The 11,779-nt window shown below is 39.6% G+C and overlaps 1 pseudogene; it reads left to right on the top strand.

Annotated features, from left to right (window-relative positions):
* The first annotated feature begins 773 nt into the window (after positions 1-773).
* LOC137298491 (solute carrier family 49 member 4 homolog) lies at positions 774-10,432 on the top strand (annotated as a pseudogene).
* The last annotated feature ends 1,347 nt before the right edge of the window (positions 10,433-11,779 follow it).

Genomic DNA, 11,779 nt, shown 5'->3' with positions numbered 1-11,779 from the left:
AGGCATTGCCTGGTTGAGTTTTTCTAATTAACACAGGAATTGTCTACAAGCAAACTAGGTCCAGCCACAGTTAAATACATGCTATTCCACGCTGTAAAAGTCATATCAGTAGGGACGAAAAAAGAAGGCTTTTATCAGACACAAGAGGTCACCGATTTGGGGGATTTGACAAGGAAGAATGAATATATAACTTTCTCGTCACTTGTACACACGCTTTTTGAACATCTGGCTGTGTCTTTTGCTTCACTCCTTCCTCGTACTAAAAGCGAACTGTGTCAATATTTTAATGATAGCTTGTTAAACAATTTTTTTTATTTTACGGGATGATACGGTGAGCTAAAATTTGTAGGTGCATAAGCGTTCAGTTTTCACGTCTATTCAGACCAGTATACACGATGCAGTTCTTTGAAGTGAAGTATGGTGGCACTGTCATGTCGCTTTTACAATGTAAATGTTACAAGTGATTACATCATGAACACTATTTGGATGCAATGACAAGTCTTAAATCAAGTCCTTCAGCATGGATGGTTGGTTTTGAGGAAAGGACTTCGGACTCCATTACACATATATCTAACAAATCGGTTTTAAACCAGTTTATTCATAACTATCACAGATCTGAAGAATGTCTTAACTAGGAGAAAATAGTGGTGTGCATAGGGTTCTGTTCATTCATACAATAGTTACACATTGCCACTAAACCAGTCCACAGGCAAGCCTTGTTATATCGCTATGAAAGAAAGAAAGCAAAAATAGTAATATCAGTTTTTCTATTTAACAGAGGAATTGTCTACTAGCAAACCAGTTCCAGCCACAGATAATTACATGCTATTCTACTCTATCAAATACAAGTCAGCATGGATGAAAAAACAAGGCTTTTATCGAATACAAGGGGTCTCCCATTTGAGGGACTAGGCGAGGAAGAAGACACTTTGCATACGCCGCAATATTTATCCACATATGCTGCAGACCCCAAACTCAGCGATAATGGTGCCTCCTTTGAGGACATAGTGTCTGGGCATACACAAATAGCTACCCCTAAGTCTTCAAGCCCCTGTCAACACTAGCCCAGTTACCCAGGAGGTAGAGGTGAAGGTCAAGTTGTATAAACGACGATGGTACATTTTGGTCATTTTCGGTTTATATACGGCCACACAGAACATTATGTTGAACACCTACGCACCGATCTCTGCAGCCAGTGAAGATGCATTTGGTTGGGATGATGGGACAATAACCACTCTCATCAACTGGGGACCAATATCCTTCATGGTGACAGCCGTGTTCTTCTCTTGGTTCGTTGAAATGAAGGGTAAGTGAAAGTGTCATTGACTTGAAGAGTTAGGGGGTGGGTCATTAACATGAAGGGTAAGAGGATGGGTCATTGACATGAAGGGGAGGAGGGTGGGTTATTGACATGAAGAGTAATAAGGTGGTTATGGATGTGAAGGGTAAGGTGGGTCATTGGAGTGATGGTAAGAGTGAGAGTCAGTGATGTGATGGGCACAAGGATGGGTCATTGAGGTGAAGGGAAATGGGGTGGATCATTGAGTGTTGGTTTGTGTTGGTTTCATCAATGACATGGTATGTTGCCATGTGAACATCTTTCCAATTTTTACTGCTACTATGTGTAATAACCAGTGAAGGTCCCGGGGTAGAATAGGCCTTCAGCAACCTTGTTTGCCATAAAAGGCGACTCAGCTTGTCGTAAGAGGCGACTAACGGGATCGGGTGGTCAGGCTCGCTGACTTGGTTGACACATGTCATCGGTTCCCAATTGCGCAGATTGATGCTCATGTTGTTGATCACTGGATTGTCTGGTCCAGACTCGATTATTTACAGACCGCCGCCATATAGCTGTAATATTGCTAAGTGCGGCGTAAAACTAAACTCTCTCACTCGCTCACTATGTGTAATATTTCTAGATTGTATGTCTGAACATGTATTCAAATCCTCTTAAATTGAGGAAATAATAATCCATTATGTATTCGGCACTGGTCAGTTCGTAACCCCGAATTCCAGGAAAATGTTGTTGATATGTTTGACATGGTGCCCAGTGCTTTTTATAGATGTAAAGACAATGTATTCTCAATCACAGGTCTTAGGCCTGCCGTTGTGTCCAGTATGATGCTGGTAACAGTTGGGTGTGGTATGAGGTGTATCTCCTCCACACCACCTCTCGTAACATGGTGAGTAAGGGGGCCAGCTATAAAATGATAATTTTGGGACTCCTTTGAAACATGATCATAGAGGAGATTTTCGTGACATGATGATTATAAGAGCCTTTCGTAACATGGTCATTACAGAAACCTTTTGTGACATGATCACTACAGGAGACTTCTGTAACTTAATCAGTACAGGGGACTTTAAAAACATGGTCAGGACAGGAGACTTTCGTAACATGATGATTCTAGGAGCCTTTTGTGGCTTGGTCAGTTCAGATGATTTTCGTAACATTTTCAGTATAAGAACCCTTCTTAACATGATCAGTACAGGAGATCAGATGAAGAGTGACAATGGCACATGGCTCACACAACATTCATATTCAGACTCGGCATACACATTAGGTAATATAAGATTTGTTATGTCATGTGTATGAAGATGACCACCTGTTCTATTCCAGGCTCAACCACATTGGGGCCACTTTGAACGGGATGGCTGGTTCAGTGGCAATGTTTGGTGTTCCCGTCCTTTCCAGTGTCTGGTTCGGTCCTCACGAGAGGACAACAAGCACAGCTCTCAACATCATTATCGCCAATATGGGACTGGCCTTTAGTTTTGTAGTAGGTCAGTGCCTCTGCTGTCCAAACACATCTCTTGCAAACTACATAATCAGGCTCCGATTTCTCAAAAAAAATTTAAGTTTTTACTGATATATATCAAACTGAGTTTGACAATTTGAAATAGCTGAATTTGTAACTCATCTGTGTTTTTAAAATATAAACAAACAACTTAAGTAAACTATCCACCAAATTCAAATTGTCTACTATGTTTGAGTTTAATGTCAATTTCAGTACATTCTGGGAAATGCTTTTTCTCAAATTTGAGTAAAAACTTTAACTTAAGTCAAAACTCGAACTCAAGTTAGTTTCAAGAAATTGGGGCCTGAATATACAGTCAAATATGTATATGAGTGAGTGAGTGCATAGTTTGGTTGTTATCCAATAGTATGACTGCAGCAGTCAGCAAATAATAGAATCTAGACCAGACAATCTAATGACTGACATCATGAACATCGATATGCAAATGGCATACTGGCATCATCGCCTCAATTCAAACTAAAGGCAACCAACTGGATCGAGAGGTCACTCTTGCTGATCGGATTGATACATGTCATCGTAACGTAGCTGCGTTGATCAATGCCTGTGACGTTGATCATTGGATAGTCTGGTCCATACCCGATTATTTAGAGTTCGCTGCCATATAGCTGGAATATTGCTTAGTGCCGCATTTAACAACAAACAAATAAGCCAAGGCTGCAGAAGATTGACTCTTCACGAGCAGGATCTTCACAAGTCTGTGAGTGACCGAGCTTGTGGTGGTGTGAGACATAGGTGAAACCTGTGTAAACAGCTGACTGTCCTATAACATAGTCTGGGTGAATCTGGTTTCTGACATGTTGAATGACTGAATTCTGCATTGCAAACAGTGGCCACTGAGACAAATTATGTTACCCTTGCTCCCAGGTTTAATTGGACTTTCATCTGACTTTGATTGGAAGGGCTCGCAGAAATGAAACACAGTTTAGGGACATTTGTTGAACATAATCATAAAGCCACATAGCTCCCAACAAATGATCACAGTTTTCGGAATCATTGAGATAGATGGATACTCATTTACCATCTTTTGAGACAGTGATAAATATATGTACGTATTGTTGACATGTGAATGAAGTCTCCCAAGGAGAAATATAAATTCTGTTGTTGGTTCAAGGAGGACACTGTTCTATTGTTACCTGAGGGCGTATGGGTGTTATACCCTTGTCCCCAGGCAATCTGTCTATCCACTCTTTGTCTGGTTGCGAGGAGACACAGCACGGCATATGACATAACTAAACGGCAGTGGAATTTCATCATGATATGTCACTGTTATATCTACCACAACATCTACTTACATGTACTGTTATAAATAATTTTCTTCCAGGACCAATATTAGTGCCCGATCGTACCAACCCAAACTGTACCAAGGTAAAAACCAACCAAAGGCAAGTAATTTCATGTTTGTCCCAGTAATCTACATCATGAAACATTGGCTGTTAAAAGTGAAACGAAACAAACTGATGTAAATGAGATCACATTTTACCTACATTATAAAAATATGGTGTTGTCTTTTGTGACAATGAAAGGAATTGTTGAAATGATGTCAATATGTATTGAACAATAGCATCAATAGATAATCACTAATAAGTGAGTGATGCTGTCTTATGGAATATGATGCGTTAAACTGCCAACAAATACAAGATTCGCCTATCCGTCATAGTGGCTGAAAATGAACCAAACAATGGTCAATGGTGATTTTGGGTTTGATGAGGACAAAAATGCAGTGGTATGTACATCATGTAAATGAGTATTTCACAACAATTGACATGCACACGATATACATGTTTATGCAGGTTACAACTTCAAAGCAAATTTTAAAGTATATACTTTATATTCCCAACAGTTTATGTAATAGAGTTGACTTCAATAGAAGACAAAAGCAAATTTGATTATCCCTTAAGTGAAACACTTGATCACTTGCCCAGTTTAACTTTCAGACCAAACTGGTGTTTTCCTTAAACAGGCGATCCGGGCACAGTGTGTAAATTCAACAGACTTTCAGGTTAACACCAGATATTGTATATCCAATAGGGATGGATTTCCCTGAGGAGCTTTTCCTTGTATCCTCTGGACTTTATGATTTATGTGCACCCCACGTCTCCAAAATCCTGGATCTTTACCCATCATCATATCCGTAATGAACTTCCATTGTCGTATTGACTTCTGTCATACATTTCCAGTTTCCAAAGCATGACATTTGAATCCAACCTTGGGGAGACCGACTGTTCCCTGTACTTCAACACCTCAGGTGAGTGTCCTCACAGCCAGAAGTTCTCAAGCCAGGATGAAACTAACGATGAGTAAAATTGTATAAAATAAGTTATTGCTACAGTATTTATGTGTCTTTATCCTCTTCTGTATCTTCTCGCCCTTCAGGAACAAGGATAGCAGAAGAACGGAAGGACATTACGTATATGCTGTATGGTGGTGAGAATCATGATTTACTTACGTTCTTGTTGTTGAGTGTTCATTTTAAAGGTGTGGAGTTATGTTTCTGTTCAAAGTATTCGTGTCTGCAAAGGCAATTGGTTTTTATTCCATTCTAAAACAGATTTTCTATTATTGTCTGGGAGTTGGCCCTGCTCTTCCTCTCTTCTGTATTGCACTGTATCAGTGCCAGTAAGAACAACCTATTCATGCACTGCCTGTTTCAGTGTTTGGATGGTCGGTATTCCTCCTCTTGCTCATCCTGTTGTACTTCCCCAGCAGACCGCCTCTACCCCCATGTATGTCAGCGTCAAAAAAGAGGGAAAACTTCCTGGTGGGACTCAAAGCTCTCTCCAGGTGACCACTGTTCATCTAAACGCACTGTAACTGTGTTGTTGTTTAATGCTGCACTCAACAATATTCCAGCTATATGGTGTATTCCAGCTATATGGTGGTGCTGTGTAAATAATCGAGTTTGGACCGGACAATCCAGTGATCAACATCGTGATCGATCTACACATTTCGGATACGATGACATGATTGTGTCAACCAAGTCAGTGATCCTGACACACACACACACCACCCCCCATCCCCCCAACTGCAATCTTACAACAAGCATGGGTTGTTGAAGACCACTTCTAACCCAGATGTCCATGATTGGTAACATTGTTAACACGCTGAATTTCCACAACAACAACACACATATTTTGCTACAATTCCTCAGGAACAAGTAGACAAGGGGGTTAATCAGTACAGAGTTACATTTCTATGTTCATTCTGTATGCTGTGTTCACATGATCATGGGTTTAGAACCCAGATTTTCCCCAAATACTATTTAAATCATGTATTTTATTCCATGCCAAGATCTCACAAACAATGTACTGTAAATCCTAGGCCTTGACCGCTGAATGTTAATGAAGGATACATGATATAATTTGTGAAGTCCTTTAGTGGGGATGTTTCTAAAATATAGCCAAAAGCAGTGTAAATCAATATTCACATATTTCTTGAGTTCTTCAGACAATAAGCTTATAAACAAATAGATGTAAGTTCAGTTTCTTTACCATGATATTAAAAAGAAAAACTCTTACTTGTGCAGTAAACATGGGGCTCACATATGACAGGGAATGTAACTTATGCCACACCACCTTTATTCTTAGCCATTCAGGTAGTATTGGAAACACCTTTAAATAATTCAACAGGAAGACAGTCTGGCAATGAAGACGACAAGATCAACAGTTGGAGCAGTCCAGGGTCCCGATCCACAAAGCGTTCCCAGCACTAAGCCTATGGTATACTATGTTGTTGTAGCATGTCGTAGGAATGTAGCATGTCGTGGATCGGGACCCAGAACAGCTGACTAAAACCACTATAGTTACTACTAACCTGTTTGGCAAGCCAGCCAGCACTCCCGGACAAGCTCTGGTCATGCCTGAAAGCTTATCTGCCACTTTCTATGATTACTGTAAGAAAATGTTTAGAAACAGTCTGATAATAATTATTATCAAGGATATTGTGGACTGGACTGAATGTAAAACAAGAATTCCCAAGCCTATTGTGACTGGTTAATAAGAGAAGTCACTAATACGTCTTCTAGATTAAACTGTCATTTTCCCACTCACTGAAAAGCCTTTGTCCATGCATAGCATAATTGTCATGACTTAGATACAGAACCCATGAAGATCTGGGTTAGAACTGACTTTCATGTTTGTCATAAGAGGTGACTAACGGAATCGTGGGGTCAGACTTGCAAACCAAAGATACCACATGTATCCATGTGCTATTTTGTGTCTAGGCGTGGCCAGTTCTGGCTACTCTTTCTGATATATGGTGTGGCCCAGGGAGTAGCCACCTGCTGGACAGGCGTGGTGGATATCATCCTCAAACCGTACGGAATCTCTCAGACACAGGCCGGCTGGATGGCATTTTACAGCAGTTTGGGCCAGATGGGAGCATCATTAATAGTTGCAAGGTAAACATGATACACAATCGTGAAGAACAAAAACAGTTTCTAAGTGGTCAGATGGACATTTGATAATATTGCAATTTCACTGAAATTTAGACATGTTCCATTTCTACTGAGTGAGCGTGATAGTTGATATGAATGGCCTGAAAAGAAAACCTTTGCTGTCTGAATAATCTTTTAATATTTCAGGTTTGCTGACAAGTTCTCCCGCCATTTTAAACTGTTGATATTTCTCTCATATGTTCTGGGGGCTGTTAGCACGGCATGCTTTGCCCTCGCCTGTGTTGGGGTGCTGCCCTCTTCTCTTGGTAAGACTCATAATAACAACCCTGGACTAAAATATATATTTACCCACGTTACTGTTTCCAACAGGTTCTGGTATGATGGCTTCTTGTTTCCCCTGAAAGCTGCATAAAACCTTTGTGGTGGTAGTTGCCGGTGTTTTGTCAAATTCATGTTATCAGTACTATGTGATAGTAATTTAGAAATACATGCTGTTTCAACACGTTCCAGTAAGATGACTTCTTGTTTCCCCTGAAAGCTGCATAAAAGCTTTGAGGTGGCTGTTGCAGGTGTTTTGTCAAAGTCATGTTATCAGTACTATGTGATAATGACTTAGAAATACATGCTGGTTAAATGATTAAATGTTCGAAGGTGTATATGGAAAACGTGTGCATTTATGATAAAGACACATACAAGACATGTGTCAGTGCAAATAATGTGCGTCTTGAGACTTTGGTTCATGTGTTTTCCCTCAGACTAAACAATACTTAACATACCAAAATTCTAAAATGCTTAGAGTTTGCTTATGGAACTAAGCAGCAGCTGGTGTTCACAATGAGTTTAACTTGTTTGAGTAGCATTTAGAAGTTGGTGTGACAAACATTGGGGAAGTACAATGAATATACAACTTCTGTTATATTAATGAACAATGTTGCATACAGTAATAAAGATGTTTGTCCATGCTCACAGCACTTGCACAATGAACACGGGTTCATTCCAGATTAGTACAGTAACAGGGAAAAGGCAAGCAAGCATCAGAGGTAGTATTCTGAGAATCATTATCATTGCTGGATATGTTGCAGTGGTCTTGTACATCACATTCATAGCAGCAAACTCCATCTTGTGTTGTTCGGAGCCACTTATCTATGAACTGGCATGTGAAGTGACGTTCCCCATCGGTGAGGGGACAACCAACGGCATACTGGCATTTGGGAACAATATGTTCGGCTTCATCTTTCTCCTGATCCCTACCTTACCACATGTTAGTAAGTATTTTAATACACTCTTATCAGCGTCCTGCCAAATGAGTATCTGAAGGAACTCTGGATTGAAGCAAAGACCTGTACATTCCATACCAATGAAATCTTGGTTTAAACATATTTTATTGACAAAGTGAAAAGGATTGGATACAAGGTTTAACAAGTTAGAAAATGCCCCTCCAAAAATATTTACAACAAATTTCAGTGCAAGCAATCTGTAGAAACAGACACAGATTACGACTGATGATTGACAGTGGAAAATATGATACAAAAGGCACAGGGAAAGAAAACCACTGCTACTGTTTTGCCAAGCTGTCAGGTGTAGAATCTGTTGAAGACAGAATACCAGCTCATTGTTTTAATTCCAGGTAGCCAGTCCTGGATGAACTGGGCCATGTTAGGAGCTATAGTGGCGTCATTCCCTGCCATCATGCTACTAAAGGACAAATATCTAAGGCTTGAAGTAGACGAACAAGCCGAGGAAACACTCAAAGAGGAAGCAGCCTGAATGAATATGTCTGTCAGTGCATTGCAACGTGAAGAGTCATGTTTTATCTATAAATACTATACTGGAAATGGTGACTAAAGATGTTTGTCCTTCAATTCATATCTAAGATCCTTCACAAGAATACAGCAGTACATTCATATACATGACGCTAACTGTTGGACTTCTTTCCAGTTTTGATCAAATCACCAGTATATATGCATCAGATACACAATCAGCACTGTGAGGACTGCATATGAATCAGTAAAGACACAAAATGATGACAGCAGCTTTCTTGAAACATTCGGGAATGTGCTTTTCTGGCCAGAGGACTCGTCAAATAATAGTTGGATCATCATACGCCTGTAAAGGAATTTGTTCTCATCTAGTAGTGTCATGGAGGCATTTCATATGGAGCAAATGTTTTCTTGTCAAAACCTTGGATCATTCTTTGAATTCCTTCTTACGCCTGAAGGGAATGGTCCACAACACGCATATACGACATGCTGGGATAAATAACTGGTCGAACAAACAGACCAAACATCAGTGCTCACTGTAAATCATCATCCATAATGTTACACCTATACCAAGTCAGATACTGCTTTTACTTTCATATTACAGATCTCACAACTTGACACTTGCAATATATGATATTACTTGCACACTCAAAGCAATCTAACACTACAGTAAGCAGTTCAGCAGCCCTATCACTGTAACCTGTGCATAATCAAGTCAGGATAAATTGACGACAGTGATAATTACCGCGGTGCCCTAATTTTCCATTTTCTTTCTTGGTGAACGCCACTCTATATCCTAGCTCTATGAATATGGTGCTGAATAGTCCAGCATGAGCCAAGATAGTGATTGATATTATATGCAAAACCTCATGCTGACAAGGTGCTATGATACAGTAATCAAATAGGTCACCAATCCATTAAGTCGCCAAGTACAGTCATAGGTTGATGAGGAGTTTACCCAACCTGTAGTTACCATGGCACTTGTTGCTGCAGAGTGTTACAATGATGATGGTTACTTGTGCATAAAGACATACTGATCTTGTGTCAAGGGCCACCCAGCCCCGATGTCACCTGAATCAATTGTGATATTATTTGCAAATAACACCTGTGAAAAGGCTTTCCATTATCAGAAGAAATCAGATGGGTTCAAGAGAATGTGTCCTGGAATAATTATGAAACAGTGGTGATAGCGATGGTCTCCAGTAGGTGAGCACATCTTGCAATGGTAACACAGCTTCATTATGGTTCATGCCAAACAATATTTTCATTTATATTATTTTTTAGTACTGAATAAATTATATTCCATAGATCCATAATACATCAGAACTCTTTGCTATTGAAATAGATGTTGATTTGTTCATTTCACAATACAATGCATATCACAAACTAAGTGTTATAATAAAAAACGTCAAAAAAAAAACTTCACATTCTTTCTTCAGGGCACTATAAAAGAACAAGAGCTGGTAAGATGGTTATTGTTATTATTTCATTGCTGAGATCTGTGTGATGTATTTGATACAGTGCCAGTGCCACAATCAGTTCCATTAGGCTACACCACTGTTCGAAACATGGGTATACAGAATGTCAAGTCATAATATGGACGTCGAGAATGGAGACTGGCAGACCGCAACTGATTTCTAATGATCTGTGAGGACAGTCAATCTCATCCCTGGTTCATGTAGCCGGCAGAAATTTGTCACGTAGGTGACGTATGATAATTTGACTGTCTTCCTCTCATGATGACACACATGGACGACCCGACCTTGGGCAATCAGAAGTGGTGCCAGTTTGTTGTAGATGACCTTGCAAGTCATAGACAGTACGACAGCTGCATGCTATTGCTCTTGTGACGTCAATAACTGATCTTCCTGCTTGCAACATGCTAGTGCTTGCACGTTCATGTTGCACATTTGACAATTGTGGTAAGTACCATTAGAACAGTGGTTTAGAAGTGTTATTTCAATTCTTGAGGCCAATGCAGACATGTGCAAATGAACAAAACCTCATTGCGAAGATCACGTGATCGACTGCACGTGCAAAACCTGATATAGCACTAATGTCACTTGCATGATGAATGGATGGGTTTGAGTGGGTTTTGCTAACGTTTTTCAAAAGTCGAAAGATAGCGATCCCATTTCAGATACATAGATGTATCATCAGAGAAAAATTATTCATTATTTTTCAGAGTTACATTTTGTGAAGTTTCTATTTTGTCTCTGTATAGTTTTGTATGGTGAGTTATCGTTATCTGTAAAGCAAAAATATTGCCATGAATTCATCACACCTAAAACTATGGGTTTAGAGACTGCAAATGGCGGTCAGGTTATTTCTCTTGGGAGCACTTAGGAATATTTGTTTTTGAAATCACAGTTCGCCCCAGTTATCAAAGTTTATCTGCACAGTACCTTTCTGTCAAGTTTTTAACATTTTACACACGCAATACTTAATGCCCTGTATCTCCGAAAGGTTGATTTGTGTACTTGCTTTGTCCTGTGTGAACAAAATGTGACAGTCTATGCAAACTTACATGAAGGTCCCAAGATTAAAAGGTTTGTAATCAAAATACTTTTCCTGATACAGTACCAACAGATGTTCTATGGGATTAAGATCCAAACAGGCCAATCCAAGTTTTAATAGCTTTATTGCATAGGAACACTGACAACTGGTGATTTACGGTAGGGCATTATTGCCTAGATCATAGGACTCATCATCAATCAGAAGTTGTCAAAATGATGAACTGTAACTTGATATCATTTTGATACCTTTCTACATACAGGGCACCACATACAATAACTTCTGTGAGTGACAGT

Source organism: Haliotis asinina, chromosome 10 (assembly GCF_037392515.1).
Source record: "Haliotis asinina isolate JCU_RB_2024 chromosome 10, JCU_Hal_asi_v2, whole genome shotgun sequence".
Taxonomy (NCBI): domain Eukaryota; kingdom Metazoa; phylum Mollusca; class Gastropoda; order Lepetellida; family Haliotidae; genus Haliotis; species Haliotis asinina.
This window is presented reverse-complemented; position numbering and strand designations above follow the sequence as displayed.